This window comes from Schistocerca gregaria, chromosome 10 (genome assembly GCF_023897955.1).
Source record: "Schistocerca gregaria isolate iqSchGreg1 chromosome 10, iqSchGreg1.2, whole genome shotgun sequence".
In the NCBI taxonomy this organism is placed as follows: Eukaryota; Metazoa; Arthropoda; class Insecta; order Orthoptera; family Acrididae; genus Schistocerca; species Schistocerca gregaria.
In genome coordinates, this window is record NC_064929.1 from 23242413 (window position 1) to 23267058 (window position 24646).

General features: G+C 41.2%; 7 non-coding genes across 7 annotated transcripts; all 7 read left to right on the forward strand.

Annotated features, from left to right (window-relative positions):
• The first annotated feature begins 1609 nt into the window (after nucleotides 1-1609).
• Nucleotides 1610-1679, forward strand: Trnaa-ggc (transfer RNA alanine (anticodon GGC)). The gene has a single exon. It is a non-coding gene; the product is annotated as a tRNA-Ala (tRNA).
• A 1509-nt stretch (nucleotides 1680-3188) lies between these two features.
• Nucleotides 3189-3258, forward strand: Trnaa-ggc (transfer RNA alanine (anticodon GGC)). The gene has a single exon. It is a non-coding gene; the product is annotated as a tRNA-Ala (tRNA).
• Nucleotides 3259-4778: 1520 nt separating this feature from the next.
• Nucleotides 4779-4848, forward strand: Trnaa-ggc (transfer RNA alanine (anticodon GGC)). The gene has a single exon. It is a non-coding gene; the product is annotated as a tRNA-Ala (tRNA).
• Nucleotides 4849-6279: 1431 nt separating this feature from the next.
• Nucleotides 6280-6349, forward strand: Trnaa-ggc (transfer RNA alanine (anticodon GGC)). Its single transcript has one exon. It is a non-coding gene; the product is annotated as a tRNA-Ala (tRNA).
• Nucleotides 6350-7869: 1520 nt separating this feature from the next.
• Nucleotides 7870-7939, forward strand: Trnaa-ggc (transfer RNA alanine (anticodon GGC)). Its single transcript has one exon. It is a non-coding gene; the product is annotated as a tRNA-Ala (tRNA).
• Nucleotides 7940-9447: 1508 nt separating this feature from the next.
• On the forward strand, nucleotides 9448-9517 carry Trnaa-ggc (transfer RNA alanine (anticodon GGC)). Its single transcript has one exon. It is a non-coding gene; the product is annotated as a tRNA-Ala (tRNA).
• Nucleotides 9518-15669: 6152 nt separating this feature from the next.
• Nucleotides 15670-15742, forward strand: Trnaa-ggc (transfer RNA alanine (anticodon GGC)). The gene has a single exon. It is a non-coding gene; the product is annotated as a tRNA-Ala (tRNA).
• Nucleotides 15743-24646: the final 8904 nt, after the last annotated feature.

The following is a 24646-nucleotide window of genomic DNA, read 5'->3' on the forward strand; positions in this document are numbered from 1 at the left end:
TGGGGAATAGCGCAGTTTGCTCGTGCATGGGGCGTAGCTCAGTTGGTAGAGCGTTCGCTTGGCATGTGAAAGGTCCAGGATTCAAGCCGCGGCGCCTCCATTTTTTGTGGTCAGTGCATGGTAAGTGTTGGTCGCGGCGAACCTAAAGGCACGCAAGATGTTGCAAAGCCAGCGTCACAGACTGATATGATGTATACTGACGTAAGGAGAGCAAGATGTAAGTGTGGGGACCGGCTGTTATCGAGGTGTCATCGAGTGCAGATCTGTCTTAGGTATCGCGGCTTAACCTCATTGAAATCTAGAGGGTGGACAACACGTTGGTCTTACTCAGAGCGGTGTCCGAATTCTATTTTCGACGTTATACGTGCCACTTTCATTGTGGCCAACTACGATTCGATACAGAATGCACGAAACGTGAAAGACACCCTAACGGATACATAGAGAGTAGTGTTTGTCAGCTGAATAATGGGAGTGCAAGGGTCTGTGTCGTCTATATGGCTGTATGTAGCACCATTAGTCTTCGGGGGGGCGGGCGTAGCTCAGATGGTAGAGCGCTCGCTTAGTATGCGAGAGGTACTGGGATCAATACCCAGTGCCTCCAGAATTTATAACACACCTACATGCGCACCTTGCTATGCAAGTGGAATAATTCACAACCAGCAGATGTGTCTAGGAAGATACAAGCGAATGATTAGCATGCACAATTGACAAGCGTGCTGTTATTAGTGCGCAGGAAGCACCCTCCTCCCACGCCTACACTTAATTTAGAAACAGTACAAGTGTTCCCGTAAGATTCTCAAGCCTATGTCGGAAAGATCTGCCTTGCGCTGAGTTCACGTAAATCCCACTGCACATTCCTATTCTTTGCGTGCAGTCAGCTGCTACTGGTGTTGCTAGTTGTGACTGCTGATAACAGATGCCGTAGCAATCAATTCATGGAGTGAGTTGTATGTTTTGCGATAGTCTGTCTCTGACAAGCAAGCACAAGTGACATAGGTGCGAACACAGGAAGCTTGCAGACCCTCGCTGCCTGCAGACACCGCGCAGCCTCACTAGGAGGGCGGCCTAAGCCGTAGGCGAAATGTGCTCATTCGCTTTGGCGCGACGTCGAACTATAAATAATGCTGTCACTAGCGTGAGCGTCGTGGAAAGTCGGAAAAGTCGGCTGCGAGGGTGAGTGCCAAGTTTGGGGAGCGTTTCGTAGTATGCGCAGTGCAATGGAGACGCGGAAACTTGTTGTGGCCCAGTGTTTTGCAGTTGGACGACAAGATTGGTACACAGTAGTAAAGAGCGAGGCACTGAGTTGGCATGAATAATGGAGTGCACAATGGGGCTCGAGATGTGTTTGTTACCTCAGGTGCTGTATGATTGTCGTCAAGGAGTGAAAACGGAGCAATTTGTGACGGCTCTTTCAATTTAAGACGTTAAAAACAGACGGAATTTGCATTTGTAATACCAGAGCATCGAAACTACTTGGAACTTTTGTGTATATGAACGGGTCCGCGCCTTTGTACTCTGCTCCCTTCACCGCTACAAACCAACCAACCATCGTGTCCGTGCGCATCTGAGTCGCAAAGAATGGGGAATAGCGCAGTTTGCTCGTGCATGGGGCGTAGCTCAGTTGGTAGAGCGTTCGCTTGGCATGTGAAAGGTCCAGGGTTCAAGCCACGGCGGCTCCATTTTTTGTGGTCAGTGCATGGTAAGTTTTGGTCGCGGCGAACCTAAAGGCACGCAAGATGTTGCAAAGCCAGCGTCACAGACTGATATGATGTATACTGACGTAAGGAGAGCAAGATGTAAGTGTGGGGACCGGCTGTTATCGAGGTGTCATCGAGTGCAATTCTGTCTTAGGTATCGCGGCTTAACCTCATTGAAGTCTAGAGGGTGGACAACACGTTGGTCTTACTCAGAGCGGTGTCCGAATTCTATTTTCGACGTTATACGTGCCACTTTCATTGTGGCCAACTACGATTCGATACAGAATGCACGAAACCTGAAAGACACCCTAACGGATACATAGAGAGTAGTGTTTGTCTGCTGAATAATGGGAGTGCAAGGGTCTGTGTCGTCTATATGGCTGTATGTAGCACCATTAGTCTTCGGGGAGGCGGGCGTAGCTCAGATGGTAGAGCGCTCGCTTAGTATGCGAGAGGTACTGGGATCAATACCCAGTGCCTCCAGAATTTTTAACACACCTACATGCGCACCTTGCCATGCAGGTGGAATAATTCACAACCAGCAGATGTGTCTAGGAAGATACAAGCGAATGATTAGCATCCACAATTGACAAGCGTGCTGTTATTAGTGCGCAGGAAGCACCCTCCTCCCACACCTACACTTAATTTAGAAACAGTACAAGTGTTCCCGTAAGATTCTCAAGCCTATGTCGGAAAGATCTGCCTTGCGCTGAGTTCACGTAAATCCCACTGCACATTCCTATTCTTTGCGTGCAGTCAGCTGCTACTGGTGTTGCTAGTTGTGACTGCTGATAACAGATGCCGTAGCAATCAATTCATGGAGTGAGTTGTATGTTTTGCGATAGTCTGTCTCTGACAAGCAAGCACAAGTGACATAGGTGCGAACACAGGAAGCTTGCAGACCCTCGCTGCCTGCAGACACCGAGCAGCCACACTAGGAGGGCGGCCTAAGCCGTAGGCGAAATGTGCTCATTCGCTTTGGCGCGACGTCGAACTATAAATAATGCTGTCACTAGCGTGAGCGTCGTGGAAAGTCGGAAAAGTCGGCTGCGAGGGTGAGTGCCAAGTTTGGGGAGCGTTTCGTAGTATGCGCAGTGCAATGGAGACGCGGAAACTTGTTGTGGCCCAGTGTTTTGCAGTTGGACGACAAGATTGGTACACAGTAGTAAAGAGCGAGGCACTGAGTTGGCATGAATAATGGAGTGCACAATGGGGCTCGAGATGTGTTTGTTACCTCAGGTGCTGTATGATTGTCGTCAAGGAGTGAAAACGGAGCAATTTGTGACGGCTCTTTCAATTTAAGACGTTAAAAACAGACGGAATTTGCATTTGTAATACCAGAGCATCGAAACTACTTGGAACTTTTGTGTATATGAACGGGTCCGCGCCTTTGTACTCTGCTCCCTTCACCGCTACAAACCAACCAACCATCGTGTCCGTGCGCATCTGAGTCGCAAAGAATGGGGAATAGCGCAGTTTGCTCGTGCATGGGGCGTAGCTCAGTTGGTAGAGCGTTCGCTTGGCATGTGAAAGGTCCAGGGTTCAAGCCACGGCGGCTACATTTTTTGTGGTCAGTGCATGGTAAGTTTTGGTCGCGGCGAACCTAAAGGCACGCAAGATGTTGCAAAGCCAGCGTCACAGACTGATATGATGTATACTGACGTAAGGAGAGCAAGATGTAAGTGTGGGGACCGGCTGTTATCGAGGTGTCATCGAGTGCAATTCTGTCTTAGGTATCGCGGCTTAACCTCATTGAAGTCTAGAGGGTGGACAACACGTTGGTCTTACTCAGAGCGGTGTCCGAATTCTATTTTCGACGTTATACGTGCCACTTTCATTGTGGCCAACTACGATTCGATACAGAATGCACGAAACCTGAAAGACACCCTAACGGATACATAGAGAGTAGTGTTTGTCTGCTGAATAATGGGAGTGCAAGGGTCTGTGTCGTCTATATGGCTGTATGTAGCACCATTAGTCTTCGGGGGGGCGGGCGTAGCTCAGATGGTAGAGCTCTCGCTTAGTATGTGAGAGGTACTGGGATCAATACCCAGTGCCTCCAGAATTTTTAACACACCTACATGCGCACCTTGCCATGCAAGTGGAATAATTCACAACCAGCAGATGTGTCTAGGAAGACACAAGCGAATGATTAGCATCCACAATTGACAAGCGTGCTGTTATTAGTGCGCAGGAAGCACCCTCCTCCCACGCCTACACTTAATTTAGAAACAGTACAAGTGTTCCCGTAAGATTCTCAAGCCTATGTCAGAAAGATCTGCCTTGCGCTGAGTTCACGTAAATCCCACTGCACATTCCTATTCTTTGCGTGCAGTTAGCTGCTACTGGTGTTGCTAGTTGTGACTGCTGATAACAGATGCCGTAGCAATCAATTCATGGAGTGAGTTGTATGTTTTGCGATAGTCTGTCTCTGACAAGCAAGCACAAGTGACATAGGTGCGAACACAGGAAGCTTGCAGACCCTCGCTGCCTGCAGACACCGAGCAGCCACACTAGGAGGGCGGCCTAAGCCGTAGGCGAAATGTGCTCATTCGGTTTGGCGCGACGTCGAACTATAAATAACGCTGTCACTAGCGTGAGCGTTGCGTGAGCGTCGTGGAAAGTCGGAAAAGTCGGCTGCGAGGGTGAGTGCCAAGTTTGGGGAGCGTTTCGTAGTATGCGCAGTGCAATGGAGACGCGGAAACTTGTTGTGGCCCAGCGTTTTGCAGTTGGACGACAAGATTGGTACACAGTAGTAAAGAGCGAGGCACTGAGTTGGCATGAATAATGGAGTGCACAATGGGGCTCGAGATGTGTTTGTTACCTCAGGTGCTGTATGATTGTCGTCAAGGAGTGAAAACGGAGCAATTTGTGACGGCTCTTTCAATTTAAGACGTTAAAAACAGACGGAATTTGCATTTGTAATACCAGAGCATCGAAACTACTTGGAACTTTAGTGTATATGAACGGGTCCGCGCCTTTGTACTCTGCTCCCTTCACCGCTACAAACCAACCAACCATCGTGTCCGTGCGCATCTGAGTCGCAAAGAATGGGGAATAGCGCAGTTTGCTCGTGCATGGGGCGTAGCTCAGTTGGTAGAGCGTTCGCTTGGCATGTGAAAGGTCCAGGGTTCAAGCCACGGCGGCTCCATTTTTTGTGGTCAGTGCATGGTAAGTTTTGGTCGCGGCGAACCTAAAGGCACGCAAGATGTTGCAAAGCCAGCGTCACAGACTGATATGATGTATACTGACGTAAGGAGAGCAAGATGTAAGTGTGGGGACCGGCTGTTATCGAGGTGTCATCGAGTGCAATTCTGTCTTAGGTATCGCGGCTTAACCTCATTGAAGTCTAGAGGGTGGACAACACGTTGGTCTTACTCAGAGCGGTGTCCGAATTCTATTTTCGACGTTATACGTGCCACTTTCATTGTGGCCAACTACGATTCGATACAGAATGCACGAAACCTGAAAGACACCCTAACGGATACATAGAGAGTAGTGTTTGTCTGCTGAATAATGGGAGTGCAAGGGTCTGTGTCGTCTATATGGCTGGGATCAATACCCAGTGCCTCCAGAATTTTTAACACACCTACATGCGCACCTTGCCATGCAAGTGGAATAATTCACAACCAGCAGATGTGTCTAGGAAGATACAAGCGAATGATTAGCATCCACAATTGACAAGCGTGCTGTTATTAGTGCGCAGGAAGCACCCTCCTCCCACGCCTACACTTAATTTAGAAACAGTACAAGTGTTCCCGTAAGATTCTCAAGCCTATGTCGGAAAGATCTGCCTTGCGCTGAGTTCACGTAAATCCCACTGCACATTCCTATTCTTTGCGTGCAGTTAGCTGCTACTGGTGTTGCTAGTTGTGACTGCTGATAACAGATGCCGTAGCAATCAATTCATGGAGTGAGTTGTATGTTTTGCGATAGTCTGTCTCTGACAAGCAAGCACAGGTGACATAGGTGCGAACACAGGAAGCTTGCAGACCCTCGCTGCCTGCAGACACGGAGCAGCCACACTAGGAGGGCGGCCTAAGCCGTAGGCGAAATGTGCTCATTCGGTTTGGCGCGACGTCGAACTATAAATAATGCTGTCACTAGCGTGAGCGTCGTGGAAAGTCGGAAAAGTCGGCTGCGAGGGTGAGTGCCAAGTTTGGGGAGCGTTTCGTAGTATGCGCAGTGCAATGGAGACGCGGAAACTTGTTGTGGCCCAGTGTTTTGCAGTTGGACGACAAGATTGGTACACAGTAGTAAAGAGCGAGGCACTGAGTTGGCATGAATAATGGAGTGCACAATGGGGCTCGAGATGTGTTTGTTACCTCAGGTGCTGTATGATTGTCGTCAAGGAGTGAAAACGGAGCAATTTGTGACGGCTCTTTCAATTTAAGACGTTAAAAACAGACGGAATTTGCATTTGTAATACCAGAGCATCGAAACTACTTGGAACTTTTGTGTATATGAACGGGTCCGCGCCTTTGTACTCTGCTCCCTTCACCGCTACAAACCAACCAACCATCGTGTCCGTGCGCATCTGAGTCGCAAAGAATGGGGAATAGCGCAGTTTGCTCGTGCATGGGGCGTAGCTCAGTTGGTAGAGCGTTCGCTTGGCATGTGAAAGGTCCAGGGTTCAAGCCACGGCGGCTCCATTTTTTGTGGTCAGTGCATGGTAAGTTTTGGTCGCGGCGAACCTAAAGGCACGCAAGATGTTGCAAAGCCAGCGTCACAGACTGATATGATGTATACTGACGTAAGGAGAGCAAGATGTAAGTGTGGGGACCGGCTGTTATCGAGGTGTCATCGAGTGCAATTCTGTCTTAGGTATCGCGGCTTAACCTCATTGAAGTCTAGAGGGTGGACAACACGTTGGTCTTACTCAGAGCGGTGTCCGAATTCTATTTTCGACGTTATACGTGCCACTTTCATTGTGGCCAACTACGATTCGATACAGAATGCACGAAACCTGAAAGACACCCTAACGGATACATAGAGAGTAGTGTTTGTCTGCTGAATAATGGGAGTGCAAGGGTCTGTGTCGTCTATATGGCTGTATGTAGCACCATTAGTCTTCGGGGGGGCGGGCGTAGCTCAGATGGTAGAGCGCTCGCTTAGTATGTGAGAGGTACTGGGATCAATACCCAGTGCCTCCAGAATTTTTAACACACCTACATGCGCACCTTGCCATGCAAGTGGAATAATTCACAACCAGCAGATGTGTCTAGGAAGATACAAGCGAATGATTAGCATCCACAATTGACAAGCGTGCTGTTATTAGTGCGCAGGAAGCACCCTCCTCCCACGCCTACACTTAATTTAGAAACAGTACAAGTGTTCCCGTAAGATTCTCAAGCCTATGTCGGAAAGATCTGCCTTGCGCTGAGTTCACGTAAATCCCACTGCACATTCCTATTCTTTGCGTGCAGTTAGCTGCTACTGGTGTTGCTAGTTGTGACTGCTGATAACAGATGCCGTAGCAATCAATTCATGGAGTGAGTTGTATGTTTTGCGATAGTCTGTCTCTGACAAGCAAGCACAAGTGACATAGGTGCGAACACAGGAAGCTTGCAGACCCTCGCTGCCTGCAGACACCGAGCAGCCACACTAGGAGGGCGGCCTAAGCCGTAGGCGAAATGTGCTCATTCGGTTTGGCGCGACGTCGAACTATAAATAATGCTGTCACTAGCGTGAGCGTTGCGTGAGCGTCGTGGAAAGTCGGAAAAGTCGGCTGCGAGGGTGAGTGCCAAGTTTGGGGAGCGTTTCGTAGTATGCGCAGTGCAATGGAGACGCGGAAACTTGTTGTGGCCCAGTGTTTTGCAGTTGGACGACAAGATTGGTACACAGTAGTAAAGAGCGAGGCACTGCGTTGGCATGAATAATGGAGTGCACAATGGGGCTCGAGATGTGTTTGTTACCTCAGGTGCTGTATGATTGTCGTCAAGGAGTGAAAACGGAGCAATTTGTGACGGCTCTTTCAATTTAAGACGTTAAAAACAGACGGAATTTGCATTTGTAATACCAGAGCATCGAAACTACTTGGAACTTTTGTGTATATGAACGGGTCCGCGCCTTTGTACTCTGCTCCCTTCACCGCTACAAACCAACCAACCATCGTGTCCGTGCGCATCTGAGTCGCAAAGAATGGGGAATAGCGCAGTTTGCTCGTGCATGGGGCGTAGCTCAGTTGGTAGAGCGTTCGCTTGGCATGTGAAAGGTCCAGGGTTCAAGCCACGGCGGCTACATTTTTTGTGGTCAGTGCATGGTAGTTTTGGTCGCGGCGAACCTAAAGGCACGCAAGATGTTGCAAAGCCAGCGTCACAGACTGATATGATGTATACTGACGTAAGGAGAGCAAGATGTAAGTGTGGGGACCGGCTGTTATCGAGGTGTCATCGAGTGCAATTCTGTCTTAGGTATCGCGGCTTAACCTCATTGAAGTCTAGAGGGTGGACAACACGTTGGTCTTACTCAGAGCGGTGTCCGAATTCTATTTTCGACGTTATACGTGCCACTTTCATTGTGGCCAACTACGATTCGATACAGAATGCACGAAACCTGAAAGACACCCTAACGGATACATAGAGAGTAGTGTTTGTCTGCTGAATAATGGGAGTGCAAGGGTCTGTGTCGTCTATATGGCTGTATGTAGCACCATTAGTCTTCGGGGGGGCGGGCGTAGCTCAGATGGTAGAGCGCTCGCTTAGTATGTGAGAGTTACTGGGATCAATACCCAGTGCCTCCAGAATTTTTAACACACCTACATGCGCACCTTGCCATGCAAGTGGAATAATTCACAACCAGCAGATGTGTCTAGGAAGATACAAGCGAATGATTAGCATCCACAATTGACAAGCGTGCTGTTATTAGTGCGCAGGAAGCACCCTCCTCCCACGCCTACACTTAATTTAGAAACAGTACAAGTGTTCCCGTAAGATTCTCAAGCCTATGTCGGAAAGATCTGCCTTGCGCTGAGTTCACGTAAATCCCACTGCACATTCCTATTCTTTGCGTGCAGTCAGCTGCTACTGGTGTTGCTAGTTGTGACTGCTGATAACAGATGCCGTAGCAATCAATTCATGGAGTGAGTTGTATGTTTTGCGATAGTCTGTCTCTGACAAGCAAGCACAAGTGACATAGGTGCGAACACAGGAAGCTTGCAGACCCTCGCTGCCTGCAGACACCGAGCAGCCACACTAGGAGGGCGGCCTAAGCCGTAGGCGAAATGTGCTCATTCGCTTTGGCGCGACGTCGAACTATAAATAATGCTGTCACTAGCGTGAGCGTCGTGGAAAGTCGGAAAAGTCGGCTGCGAGGGTGAGTGCCAAGTTTGGGGAGCGTTTCGTAGTATGCGCAGTGCAATGGAGACGCGGAAACTTGTTGTGGCCCAGTGTTTTGCAGTTGGACGACAAGATTGGTACACAGTAGTAAAGAGCGAGACACTGAGTTGGCATGAATAATGGAGTGCACAATGGGGCTCGAGATGTGTTTGTTACCTCAGGTGCTGTATGATTGTCGTCAAGGAGTGAAAACGGAGCAATTTGTGACGGCTCTTTCAATTTAAGACGTTAAAAACAGACGGAATTTGCATTTGTAATACCAGAGCATCGAAACTACTTGGAACTTTAGTGTATATGAACGGGTCCGCGCCTTTGTACTCTGCTCCCTTCACCGCTACAAACCAACCAACCATCGTGTCCGTGCGCATCTGAGTCGCAAAGAATGGGGAATAGCGCAGTTTGCTCGTGCATGGGGCGTAGCTCAGTTGGTAGAGCGTTCGCTTGGCATGTGAAAGGTCCAGGGTTCAAGCCACGGCGGCTCCATTTTTTGTGGTCAGTGCATGGTAAGTTTTGGTCGCGGCGAACCTAAAGGCACGCAAGATGTTGCAAAGCCAGCGTCACAGACTGATATGATGTATACTTACGTAAGGAGAGCAAGATGTAAGTGTGGGGACCGGCTGTTATCGAGGTGTCATCGAGTGCAATTCTGTCATAGGTATCGCGGCTTAACCTCATTGAAGTCTAGAGGGTGGACAACACGTTGGTCTTACTCAGAGCGGTGTCCGAATTCTATTTTCGACGTTATACGTGCCACTTTCATTGTGGCCAACTACGATTCGATACAGAATGCACGAAACCTGAAAGACACCCTAACGGATACATAGAGAGTAGTGTTTGTCTGCTGAATAATGGGAGTGCAAGGGTCTGTGTCGTCTATATGGCTGTATGTAGCACCATTAGTCTTCGGGGGGGCGGGCGTAGCTCAGATGGTAGAGCGCTCGCTTAGTATGTGAGAGGTACTGGGATCAATACCCAGTGCCTCCAGAATTTTTAACACACCTACATGCGCACCTTGCCATGCAAGTGGAATAATTCACAACCAGCAGATGTGTCTAGGAAGATACAAGCGAATGATTAGCATCCACAATTGACAAGCGTGCTGTTATTAGTGCGCAGGAAGCACCCTCCTCCCACGCCTACACTTAATTTAGAAACAGTACAAGTGTTCCCGTAAGATTCTCAAGCCTATGTCGGAAAGATCTGCCTTGCGCTGAGTTCACGTAAATCCCACTGCACATTCCTATTCTTTGCGTGCAGTTAGCTGCTACTGGTGTTGCTAGTTGTGACTGCTGATAACAGATGCTGTAGCAATCAATTCATGGAGTGAGTTGTATGTTTTGCGATAGTCTGTCTCTGACAAGCAAGCACAGGTGACATAGGTGCGAACACAGGAAGCTTGCAGACCCTCGCTGCCTGCAGACACGGAGCAGCCACACTAGGAGGGCGGCCTAAGCCGTAGGCGAAATGTGCTCATTCGGTTTGGCGCGACGTCGAACTATAAATAATGCTGTCACTAGCGTGAGCGTTGCGTGAGCGTCGTGGAAAGTCGGAAAAGTCGGCTGCGAGGGTGAGTGCCAAGTTTGGGGAGCGTTTCGTAGTATGCGCAGTGCAATGGAGACGCGGAAACTTGTTGTGGCCCAGTGTTTTGCAGTTGGACGACAAGATTGGTACACAGTAGTAAAGAGCGAGGCACTGAGTTGGCATGAATAATGGAGTGCACAATGGGGCTCGAGATGTGTTTGTTACCTCAGGTGCTGTATGATTGTCGTCAAGGAGTGAAAACGGAGCAATTTGTGACGGCTCTTTCAATTTAAGACGTTAAAAACAGACGGAATTTGCATTTGTAATACCAGAGCATCGAAACTACTTGGAACTTTTGTGTATATGAACGGGTCCGCGCCTTTGTACTCTGCTCCCTTCACCGCTACAAACCAACCAACCATCGTGTCCGTGCGCATCTGAGTCGCAAAGAATGGGGAAATAGCGCAGTTTGCTCGTGCATGGGGCGTAGCTCAGTTGGCGCCGGCACGGTTAACTCAGCGTGTTCGGTCAGAGGGTTAGCTGTCCTCTGTAATAAAAAAACTGAGTTAATTGATCAACGACGAACTGAAATGGGCGTCTTGCGACGTCCGCCACGGGCAGAAGCAACGAACAAACACGAACAAAAAGAGATTAAAAAAAAAAAATGTTGGTAGAGCGTTCGCTTGGCATGTGAAAGGTCCAGGGTTCAAGCCACGGCGGCTCCATTTTTTGTGGTCAGTGCATGGTAAGTTTTGGTCGCGGCGAACCTAAAGGCACGCAAGATGTTGCAAAGCCAGCGATACAGACTGATATGATGTATACTGACGTAAGGAGAGCAAGATGTAAGTGTGGGGACCGGCTGTTATCGAGGTGTCATCGAGTGCAGATCTGTCTTAGGTACCGCGGCTTAACCTCATTGAAGTCTAGAGGGTGGACAACACGTTGGTCTTACTCAGAGCGGTGTCCGAATTCTATTTTCGACGTTATACGTGCCACTTTCATTGTGGCCAACTACGATTCGATACAGAATGCACGAAACCTGAAAGACACCCTAACGGATACATAGAGAGTAGTGTTTGTCTGCTGAATAATGGGAGTGCAAGGGTCTGTGTCGTCTATATGGCTGTATGTAGCACCATTAGTCTTCGGGGGGGCGGGCGTAGCTCAGATGGTAGAGCGCTCGCTTAGTATGTGAGAGGTACTGGGATCAATACCCAGTGCCTCCAGAGTTTTTAACACACCTACATGCGCACCTTGCCATGCAAGTGGAATAATTCACAACCAGCAGATGTGTCTAGGAAGATACAAGCGAATGATTAGCATCCACAATTGACAATCGTGCTGTTATTAGTGCGCAGGAAGCACCCTCCTCCCACGCCTACACTTAATTTAGAAACAGTACAAGTGTTCCCGTAAGATTCTCAAGCCTATGTCGGAAAGATCTACCTTGCGCTGAGTTTACGTAAATCCCACTGCACATTCCTATTCTTTGCGTGCAGTCAGCTGCTACTGGTGTTGCTAGTTGTGACTGCTGATAACAGATGCCGTAGCAATCAATTCATGGAGTGAGTTGTATGTTTTGCGATAGTCTGTCTCTGACAAGCAAGCACAAGTGACATAGGTGCGAACACAGGAAGCTTGCAGACCCTCGCTGCCTGCAGACACCGAGCAGCCACACTAGGAGGGCGGCCTAAGCCGTAGGCGAAATGTGCTCATTCGCTTTGGCGCGACGTCGAACTATAAATAATGCTGTCACTAGCGTGAGCGTCGTGGAAAGTCGGAAAAGTCGGCTGCGAGGGTGAGTGCCAAGTTTGGGGAGCGTTTCGTAGTATGCGCAGTGCAATGGAGACGCGGAAACTTGTTGTGGCCCAGTGTTTTGCAGTTGGACGACAAGATTGGTACACAGTAGTAAAGAGCGAGGCACTGAGTTGGCATGAATAATAGAGTGCACAATGGGGCTCGAGATGTGTTTGTTACCTCAGGTGCTGTATGATTGTCGTCAAGGAGTGAAAACGGAGCAATTTGTGACGGCTCTTTCAATTTAAGACGTTAAAAACAGACGGAATTTGCATTTGTAATACCAGAGCATCGAAACTACTTGGAACTTTTGTGTATATGAACGGGTCCGCGCCTTTGTACTCTGCTCCCTTCACCGCTACAAACCAACCAACCATCGTGTCCGTGCGCATCTGAGTCGCAAAGAATGGGGAATAGCGCAGTTTGCTCGTGCCTGGGGCGTAGCTTAGTTGGTAGAGCGTTCGCTTGGCGTGTGATAGTTCCAGGGTTCAAGCCTCGGCGCCTCCATTTTTTGTGGTCAGTGCATGGTAAGTGTTGGTCGCGGCGAACCTAAAGGCACGCAAGATGTTGCAAAGCCTGCGTCACAGACTGATACGATGTATGCTGACGTAAGGAGAGCAAGATGTAAGTGTGGGGACCGGCTGTTATCGAGGTGTCATCGAGTGCAGATCTGTCTTAGGTATCGCGGCTTAACCTCATTGAAGTCTAGAGGGTGGACAACACGTTGGTCTTACTCAGAGCGGTGTCCGAATTCTATTTTCGACGTTATACGTGCCACTTTCATTGTGGCCAACTACGATTCGATACAGAATGCACGAAACCTGAAAGACACCCTAACGAATACATAGAGAGTAGTGTTTGTCTGCTGAATAATGGGAGTGCAAGGGTCTGTGTCGTCTATATGGCTGTATGTAGCACCCTTAGTCTTTGGGGGGGCTGGCGTAGCTCAGATGGTAGAGCGCTCGCTTAGTATGCGAGAGGTACTTGGATAAATACCCAGTGCCTCCAGAATTTTTAACACACCTACATGCGCACCTTGATATGCAAGTGGAATAATTCACAACCAGCAGATGTGTCTAGGAAGATACAAGCGAATGATTAGCATCCACAATTGACAAGCGTGCTGTTATTAGTGCGCAGGAAGCACCCTCCTCCCACGCCTACACTTAATTTAGAAACAGTACAAGTGTTCCCGTAAGATTCTCAAGCCTATGTCGGAAAGATCTGCCTTGCGCTGAGTTCACGTAAATCCCACTGCACATTCCTATTCTTTGCGTGCAGTCAGCTGCTACTGGTGTTGCTAGTTGTGACTGCTGATAACAGATGCCGTAGCAATCAATTCATGGAGTGAGTTGTATGTTTTGCGATAGTCTGTCTCTGAGAAGCAACCACAGGTGACATAGGTGCGAACACAGGAAGCTTGCAGAGCCACTGAGTTGGCATGAATAATGGAGTGCACAATGGGGCTCGAGATGTGTTTGTTACCTCAGGCGCTGTATGATTGTTGACAAGGAGTGAAAACGGAGCAATTTGTGACGGCTCTTTCAATTTAAGACGTTAAAAACAGACGGAATTTGCATTTGTAATACCAGAGCATCGAAACTACTTGGAACTTTTGTGTATATGAACGGGTCCGCGCCTTTGTACTCTGCTCCCTTCACCGCTACAAACCAACCAACCATCGTGTCCGTGCGCATCTGAGTCGCAAAGAATGGGGAATAGCGCAGTTTGCTCGTGCATGGGGCGTAGCTCAGTTGGTAGAGCGTTCGCTTGGCATGTGAAAGGTCCAGGGTTCAAGCCTCGGCGCCTCCATTTTTTGTGGTAAGTGCATGGTAAGTGTTGGTCGCGGCGAACCTGAAGGCACGCAATATGTTGCAAAGCCAGCGTCACAGACTGATATGATGTATACTGACGTAAGGAGAGCAAGATGTAAGTGTGGGGACCGGCTGTTATCGAGGTGTCATCAAGTGCAGATCTGTCTTAGGTATCGCGGCTTAACCTCATTGAAGTCTAGAGGGTGGACAACACGTTGGTCTTACTCAGAGCGGTGTCCGAATTCTATTTTCGACGTTATACGTGTCACTTTCATTGTGGCCAACTACGATTCGATACAGAATGCACGAAACCTGAAAGACACCCTAACGGATACATAGAGAGTAGTGTTGTCTGCTGAATAATGGGAGTGCAAGGGTCTGTGTCGTCTATATGGCTGTATGTAGCACCATTAGTTTTTGGGGAGGCGGGCGTAGCTCAGATGGTAGAGCGCTCGCTTAGTATGCGAGACGTACTGGGATCAATAGCCAGAGCCTCCAGAATTTTTAACACACCTACATGCCCACCTTGATATGCAAGTGGATTAATTCACAGCCAGCAGATGTGTCTAGGAAGATACAAGCGAATGATTATCATCCACAATTGACAAGCGTGCTGTTATTAGTGCGCAGGAAGCACCCTCCTCCCACGCCTACACTTAATTTAGAAACAGTACAAGTGTTCCTGTAAGATTCTCAAGCCTATGTCGGAAAGATCTGCCTTGCGCCGAGTTCACGTAAATCCCACTGCACATTCCTATTCTTTGCGTGCAGTCAGCTGCTACTGGTGTTGCTAGTTGTGACTGCTGATAACAGATGCCGTAGCAATCAATTCATGGAGTGAGTTGTATGTTTTGCGATAGTCTGTCTCTGACAAGCAAGCACAGGTGACATAGGTGCGAACACAGGAAGCTTGCAGACCCTTGCTGCCTGCAGACACCGAGCAGCCACACTAGGAGGGCGGCCTAAGCCGTAGGCGAAATGTGCTCATTCGCTTTGGCGCGACGTCGAACTATAAATAATGCTGTCACTAGCGTGAGCGTCGTGGAAAGTCGGAAAAGTCGGCTGCGAGGGTGAGTGCCAAGGTTGGGGAGCGTTTCGTAGTATGCGCAGTGCAATGGAGATGCGGAAACTTGTTGTGGCCCAGTGTTTTGCAGTTGGACGACAAGATTGGTACACAGTAGTAAAGAGCGAGCCACTGAGTTGGCATGAATAATGGAGTGCACAATGGGGCTCGAGATGTGTTTGTTACCTCAGGTGCTGTATGATTGTCGTCAAGGAGTGAAAACGGGGCAATTTGTGATGGCTCTTTCAATTTAAGACGTTAAAAACAGACGGAATTTGCATTTGTAATACCAGAGCATCGAAACTACTTGGAACTTTTGTGTATATGAACGGGTCCGCGCCATTGTACTCTGCTCCCTTCACCGCTACAAACCAACAAACCATCGTGTCCGTGCGCATCTGAGTCGCAAAGAATGGGGAATAGCGCAATTTGCTCGTGCATGGGGCGTAGCTCAGTTGGTAGAGCGTTCGCTTGGCATGTGAAAGGTCCAGGGTTCAAGCCGCGGCGCCTCAATTTTTTGTGGTAAGTGCAGGGTAAGTGTTGGTCGCGGCGAACCTAAAGGCACGCAAGATGTTGCAAAGCCAGCGTCACAGACTGATATGATGTATACTGACGTAAGGAGAGCCAGATGTAAGTGTGGGGACCGGCTGTTATCGAGGTGTCACCGAGTGCAGATCTGTCTTAGGTATCGCGGCTTAACCTCATTGAATGCTAGAGGGTGGACAACACGTTGATCTTACTCAGAGCGGTGTCCGAATTCTATTTTCGACGTTATACGTGCCACTTTCATCGTGGCCAACTACGATTCGATACAGAATGCACGAAACCTGAAAGACACCCTAACGGATACATAGAGAGTAGTGTTTGTCTGCTGAATAATGGGAGTGCAAGGGACTGTGTCGTCTATATGGCTGTATGTAGCACCATTAGTCTTCGGGGGGGCGGGCGTAGCTCAGATGGTAGAGCGCTCGCTTAGTATGCGAGAGGTACTGGGATCAATACCCAGTGCCTCCAGTGCTCAATACCCAGTGCTGATATAGCAGCTCCTACTCCTGTTTCTGCTTTAGTTCATTCTTCTACTCTTGTTACTGCTGGTGTTTATTTATTAATTTGTTTTAGACCAATATTAGATACTTATAATTGTGGTTGATTTTTACTTTTAATTGGTTGTATAACTATATTTATGGCTGGATTGGGCGCTAATTTTGAATTTGATTTGAAGAAGATTGCTCTTTCTACTTTAAGACAACTTGGTTTAATAATAAGAATTTTGGCTATGGGTTATCCAAAGCTTGCATTTTTTCATTTATTGGCTCATGCTTTATTTAAGGCATTATTATTTATATGTGCAGGTTCAATAATTCATAATTTGAAGGATTCTCAGGATATTCGTTTTATAGGATCAATTGTCAATTTCATACCTTTAACTTCAGTTTGCTTTAATGTTTCTAGTTTATCTTTGTGTGGAATACCTTTTTTAGCGGGATTTTATTCAAAGGATTTAATTCTAGAGATGGTTTGTTTAAGATGAATTAATTGTTTAATTTTTTTCTTTATTTTTTTTCTACTGGTTTAACTGCTTCTTATTCTTTTCGTTTGTTTTATTATTCAATATCAGGTGATAATAATTTTTATTCTAGATTTTCTTTTGATGATAAGCGTTATTATATTTCATTTGGAATAATTGGTCTATTGTATGTTGCTGTTTTTGGTGGTAGTCTTTTATCTTGATTAATTTTTCCTATTCCTCATGTGATTGCTTTACCTTATTATTTAAAGTTTTTAACTATTACAGTTGTTATTTCAGGTGCTTATTTAGGTTATCTTATTTCTAATTTTGATTTTTCTCATAATTTATTTTCTTTAAGTATACTTTCTTTTATCAGATTTGCTGGTTCTATATGATTTATACCTTTTCTTTCAACTAAGTTTATTAGATATATTCCTTTAAAAATAGGTTATTATTCATCTAAGTCATTTGATTATGGTTGGGGTGAATTACTTGGTGGTCAAGGTTTATATAGATTATTTATTTATTTAATTGGTTATATTCAAGGTTGATATGATTCTAATTTCAAGATTTATCTTTTAACTTTTATTTTTTGAATATTTATTTTGGTAATATTATTTTTCGTTTACTTAAATAGCTTATAATTAGAGCGTTACACTGAAGATGTTAAGGAAGTATTTTTACTTTTAGGTATTTATAAATATAGATATATTATTTTTACAGTGAAAATGTAATGTTTTATTTAAACTATATAAATTTTAGAAATGTTAACGGAGTTTAACCGCTAATATAAAAAGTTAGCAGCTTTCATATTGGCTTTACATTTCCTTAATTGGAACTATTATAGTTCAATTATATTATTAACAGTAATACGCCTCTTTTTGGCTTCAATTAATAAGAATAAGGGTAGTATATACCAATCTTCCAGGTCGAAACTGACTGCAATATTTCGCTTCTTATTCTATTTAAGGTTGATTGATATTATCAATACTTTTTGAATGCAACCCAAATGTTATGTTTAACTACAACCCTTTATTCTGCTCATTGTAATGCTCCTTGATTTCATTCATGGTATAGTCCACCTAGTAGAACTAGAATAAAAAATATTGTTCATACTGTTCAGATTGTAATGTCTGATGTTTTAAAAATAATTACAATTGGTAGAATTTGTGCAATTTCTACATCAAAAATTAAAAAGATTACTGCGATTAGGAAGAATCGTAGTGAGAATGGTATTCGTGCTGATCTTTTTGGATCAAACCCACATTCAAATGGTGATCTTTTTTCTCGATCATTAATTAATTTTTTTGATAGTGTTGTTGCCAGGATTATAACAATTATTAATAAATTTATAAATATAGATATATTATTTTTACAGTGAAAATGTAATGTTTTATTTAAACTATATAAATTTTAGAAATGTTAACGGAGTTTAACCGCTAATATAAAAAGTTAGCAGCTTTCATATTGGCTTTACATTTCCTTAATTGGAACTATTATAGTTCAATTATATTATTAACAGTAATACGCCTCTTTTTGGCTTCAATTAATAAGAATAAGGGTAGTATATACCAATCTTCCAGGTCGAAACTGACTGCAATATTTCGCTTCTTATTCTATTTAAGGTTGATTGATATTATCAATACTTTTTGAATGCAACCCAAATGTTATGTTTAACTACAACCCTTTATTCTGCTCATTGTAATGCTCCTTGATTTCATTCATGGTATAGTCCACCTAGTAGGACTAGAATAAAAAATATTGTTCATACTGTTCAGATTATAATGTCTGATGTTTTAAAAATAATTACAATTGGTAGAATTTGTGCAATTTCTACATCAAAAATTAAAAAGATTACTGCGATGAGGAAGAATCGTAGTGAGAATGGTATTCGTGCTGATCTTTTTGGATCAAACCCACATTCAAATGGTGATCTTTTTTCTCGATCATTAATTAATTTTTTTGATAGTGTTGTTGCCAGGATTATAACAATTATTGGAATAATAAATCTAATGAAAACTCTTGTGGATAGAATTAGAATTGTTTTTCTTGATTTATATCAAGCTTTCTGATTGGAAGTCAAATGTACTATTTATACTAGAAATCTCTTATTTTTATATCTTTTGTTATATATATTTCTTCTTTGGTTATTTATTATAGAGAGGATTATATATCTGGTGAAAAGAATATAAATCGTTTTATTATTATTGTTTTAATATTTATTCTTTCTATAGGTTTTTTAATTATTAGTCCTAATTTAATTAGAATTTTATTAGGTTGAGATGGTTTAGGTTTAGTTTCTTATTGTTTAGTTATTTATTATCAAAATGTAAAATCTTATAGTGCTGGTATATTAACTGCACTTTCTAAACGTATTGGTGATGTTGCTATTTTAATTTCTATTGCATGAATGTTAAATTTTGGTGGTTGAAATTATATTTATTATTATGATTTTATTTCTAATTCTTTTGAAATAAAGCTCATTACTATATTAATAGTTTTAGCAGCTATAACTAAGAGAGCTCAGATTCGTTTCTCTTCATGACTTCCTGCTGCTATAGCAGCTCCTGCTCCTGTTTCTGCTTTAGTTCATTCTTCTACTCTTGTTACTGCTGGTGTTTATTTATTAATTCGTTTTAGACCAATATTAGATACTTATAATTGTGGTTGATTTTTACTTTTAATTGGTTGTATAACTATATTTATGGCTGGATTGGGCGCTAATTTTGAATTTGATTTGAAGAAGATTATTGCTCTTTCTACTTTAAGACAACTTGGTTTAATAATAAGAATTTTGGCTATGGGTTATCCAAAGCTTGCATTTTTTCATTTATTGGCTCATGCTTTATTTAAGGCATTATTATTTATATGTGCAGGTTCAATAATTCATAATTTGAAGGATTCTCAGGATATTCGTTTTATAGGATCAATTGTTAATTTCATACCTTTAACTTCAGTTTGCTTTAATGTTTCTAGTTTATCTTTGTGTGGAATACCTTTTTTAGCGGGATTTTATTCAAAGGATTTAATTCTAGAGATGGTTTGTTTAAGATGAATTAATTGTTTAATTTTTTTTCTTTATTTTTTTTCTACTGGTTTAACTGCTTCTTATTCTTTTCGTTTGTTTTATTATTCAATATCTGGTGATAATAATTTTTATTCTAGATTTTCTTTTGATGATAAGCGTTATTATATTTCATTTGGAATAATTGGTCTATTGTTTGTTGCTGTTTTTGGTGGTAGTCTTTTATCTTGATTAATTTTTCCTATTCCTCATGTGATTGCTTTACCTTATTATTTAAAGTTTTTAACTATTACAGTTGTTATTTCAGGTGCTTATTTAGGTTATCTTATTTCTAATTTTGATTTTTCTCATAATTTATTTTCTTTAAGTATACTTTCTTTTGTCAGATTTGCTGGTTCTATATGATTTATACCTTTTCTTTCAACTAAGTTTATTAGATATATTCCTTTAAAAATAGGTTATTATTCATCTAAGTCATTTGATTATGGTTGGGGTGAATTACTTGGTGGTCAAGGTTTATATAGATTATTTATTTATTTAATTGGTTATATTCAAGGTTGATATGATTCTAATTTCAAGATTTATCTTTTAACTTTTATTTTTTGAATATTTATTTTGGTAATATTATTTTTCGTTTACTTAAATAGCTTATAATTAGAGCGTTACACTGAAGATGTTAAGGAAGTATTTTTACTTTTAGGTATTTATAAATATAGATATATTATTTTTACAGTGAAAATGTAATGTTTTATTTAAACTATATAAATTTTAGAAATGTTAACGGAGTTTAACCGCTAATATAAAAAGTTAGCAGCTTTCATATTGGCTTTACATTTCCTTAATTGGAACTATTATAGTTCAATTATATTATTAACAGTAATACGCCTCTTTTTGGCTTCAATTAATAAGAATAAGGGTAGTATATACCAATCTTCCAGGTCGAAACTGACTGCAATATTTCGCTTCTTATTCTATTTAAGGTTGATTGATATTATCAATACTTTTTGAATGCAACCCAAATGTTATGTTTAACTACAACCCTTTATTCTGCTCATTGTAATGCTCCTTGATTTCATTCATGGTATAGTCCACCTAGTAGAACTAGAATAAAAAATATTGTTCATACTGTTCAGATTGTAATGTCTGATGTTTTAAAAATAATTACAATTGGTAGAATTTGTGCAATTTCTACATCAAAAATTAAAAAGATTACTGCGATTAGGAAGAATCGTAGTGAGAATGGTATTCGTGCTGATCTTTTTGGATCAAACCCACATTCAAATGGTGATCTTTTTTCTCGATCATTAATTAATTTTTTTGATAGTGTTGTTGCCAGGATTATAACAATTATTAATAAATTTATAAATATAGATATATTATTTTTACAGTGAAAATGTAATGTTTTATTTAAACTATATAAATTTTAGAAATGTTAACGGAGTTTAACCGCTAATATAAAAAGTTAGCAGCTTTCATATTGGCTTTACATTTCCTTAATTGGAACTATTATAGTTCAATTATATTATTAACAGTAATACGCCTCTTTTTGGCTTCAATTAATAAGAATAAGGGTAGTATATACCAATCTTCCAGGTCGAAACTGACTGCAATATTTCGCTTCTTATTCTATTTAAGGTTGATTGATATTATCAATACTTTTTGAATGCAACCCAAATGTTATGTTTAACTACAACCCTTTATTCTGCTCATTGTAATGCTCCTTGATTTCATTCATGGTATAGTCCACCTAGTAGGACTAGAATAAAAAATATTGTTCATACTGTTCAGATTATAATGTCTGATGTTTTAAAAATAATTACAATTGGTAGAATTTGTGCAATTTCTACATCAAAAATTAAAAAGATTACTGCGATGAGGAAGAATCGTAGTGAGAATGGTATTCGTGCTGATCTTTTTGGATCAAACCCACATTCAAATGGTGATCTTTTTTCTCGATCATTAATTAATTTTTTTGATAGTGTTGTTGCCAGGATTATAACAATTATTGGAATAATAAATCTAATGAAAACTCTTGTGGATAGAATTAGAATTGTTTTTCTTGATTTATATCAAGCTTTCTGATTGGAAGTCAAATGTACTATTTATACTAGAAATCTCTTATTTTTATATCTTTTGTTATATATATTTCTTCTTTGGTTATTTATTATAGAGAGGATTATATATCTGGTGAAAAGAATATAAATCGTTTTATTATTATTGTTTTAATATTTATTCTTTCTATAGGTTTTTTAATTATTAGTCCTAATTTAATTAGAATTTTATTAGGTTGAGATGGTTTAGGTTTAGTTTCTTATTGTTTAGTTATTTATTATCAAAATGTAAAATCTTATAGTGCTGGTATATTAACTGCACTTTCTAAACGTATTGGTGATGTTGCTATTTTAATTTCTATTGCATGAATGTTAAATTTTGGTGGTTGAAATTATATTTATTATTATGATTTTATTTCTAATTCTTTTGAAATAAAGCTCATTACTATATTAATAGTTTTAGCAGCTATAACTAAGAGAGCTCAGATTCGTTTCTCTTCATGACTTCCTGCTGCTATAGCAGCTCCTGCTCCTGTTTCTGCTTTAGTTCATTCTTCTACTCTTGTTACTGCTGGTGTTTATTTATTAATTCGTTTTAGACCAATATTAGATACTTATAATTGTGGTTGATTTTTACTTTTAATTGGTTGTATAACTATATTTATGGCTGGATTGGGCGCTAATTTTGAATTTGATTTGAAGAAGATTATTGCTCTTTCTACTTTAAGACAACTTGGTTTAATAATAAGAATTTTGGCTATGGGTTATCCAAAGCTTGCATTTTTTCATTTATTGGCTCATGCTTTATTTAAGGCATTATTATTTATATGTGCAGGTTCAATAATTCATAATTTGAAGGATTCTCAGGATATTCGTTTTATAGGATCAATTGTTAATTTCATACCTTTAACTTCAGTTTGCTTTAATGTTTCTAGTTTATCTTTGTGTGGAATACCTTTTTTAGCGGGATTTTATTCAAAGGATTTAATTCTAGAGATGGTTTGTTTAAGATGAATTAATTGTTTAATTTTTTTTCTTTATTTTTTTTCTACTGGTTTAACTGCTTCTTATTCTTTTCGTTTGTTTTATTATTCAATATCTGGTGATAATAATTTTTATTCTAGATTTTCTTTTGATGATAAGCGTTATTATATTTCATTTGGAATAATTGGTCTATTGTTTGTTGCTGTTTTTGGTGGTAGTCTTTTATCTTGATTAATTTTTCCTATTCCTCATGTGATTGCTTTACCTTATTATTTAAAGTTTTTAACTATTACAGTTGTTATTTCAGGTGCTTATTTAGGTTATCTTATTTCTAATTTTGATTTTTCTCATAATTTATTTTCTTTAAGTATACTTTCTTTTGTCAGATTTGCTGGTTCTATATGATTTATACCTTTTCTTTCAACTAAGTTTATTAGATATATTCCTTTAAAAATAGGTTATTATTCATCTAAGTCATTTGATTATGGTTGGGGTGAATTACTTGGTGGTCAAGGTTTATATAGATTATTTATTTATTTAATTGGTTATATTCAAGGTTGATATGATTCTAATTTCAAGATTTATCTTTTAACTTTTATTTTTTGAATATTTATTTTGGTAATATTATTTTTCGTTTACTTAAATAGCTTATAATTAGAGCGTGACACTGAAGATGTTAAGGAAGTATTTTTACTTTTAGGTATTTATAAATATAGATATATTATTTTTACAGTGAAAATGTAATGTTTTATTTAAACTATATAAATTTTAGAAATGTTAACGGAGTTTAACCGCTAATATAAAAAGTTAGCAGCTTTCATATTGGCTTTACATTTCCTTAATTGGAACTATTATAGTTCAATTATATTATTAACAGTAATACGCCTCTTTTTGGCTTCAATTAATAAGAATAAGGGTAGTATATACCAATCTTCCAGGTCGAAACTGACTGCAATATTTCGCTTCTTATTCTATTTAAGGTTGATTGATATTATCAATACTTTTTGAATGCAACCCAAATGTTATGTTTAACTACAACCCTTTATTCTGCTCATTGTAATGCTCCTTGATTTCATTCATGGTATAGTCCACCTAGTAGAACTAGAATAAAAAATATTGTTCATACTGTTCAGATTATAATGTCTGATGTTTTAAAAATAATTACAATTGGTAGAATTTGTGCAATTTCTACATCAAAAATTAAAAAGATTACTGCGATTAGGAAGAATCGTAGTGAGAATGGTATTCGTGCTGATCTTTTTGGATCAAACCCACATTCAAATGGTGATCTTTTTTCTCGATCATTAATTAATTTTTTTGATAGTGTTGTTGCCAGGATTATAACAATTATTGGAATAATAAATCTAATGAAAACTCTTGTGGATAGAATTAGAATTGTTTTTCTTGATTTATATCAAGCTTTCTGATTGGAAGTCAAATGTACTATTTATACTAGAAAAACAATTATCTACCTCATCAATAAATAGAGATATATAAGAATAATCATACTACGTCTACGAAGTGTCAGTATCATGCTGCTGCTTCAAATCCAAAGTGGTGTCTTGGTGAGAATTGATTTATTGAGTGTCGAAGTAGACATGTTGATAAAAATATTGTTCCAATAATTACGTGTAAACCATGGAATCCTGTTGCAACAAAGAATGTTGACCCATAAACTGCATCTGCAATGGTAAAAGGTGCTTCTCAATATTCATATGCTTGGAGTATTGTAAAGTATAGTCCTAATAACACTGTGAAGAATAATCCTTGTAGTGCTTGAGTATGATTAGATTCCATTAATCTATGATGTGCTCATGTTACTGTTACTCCTGATGCTAAAAGAATAG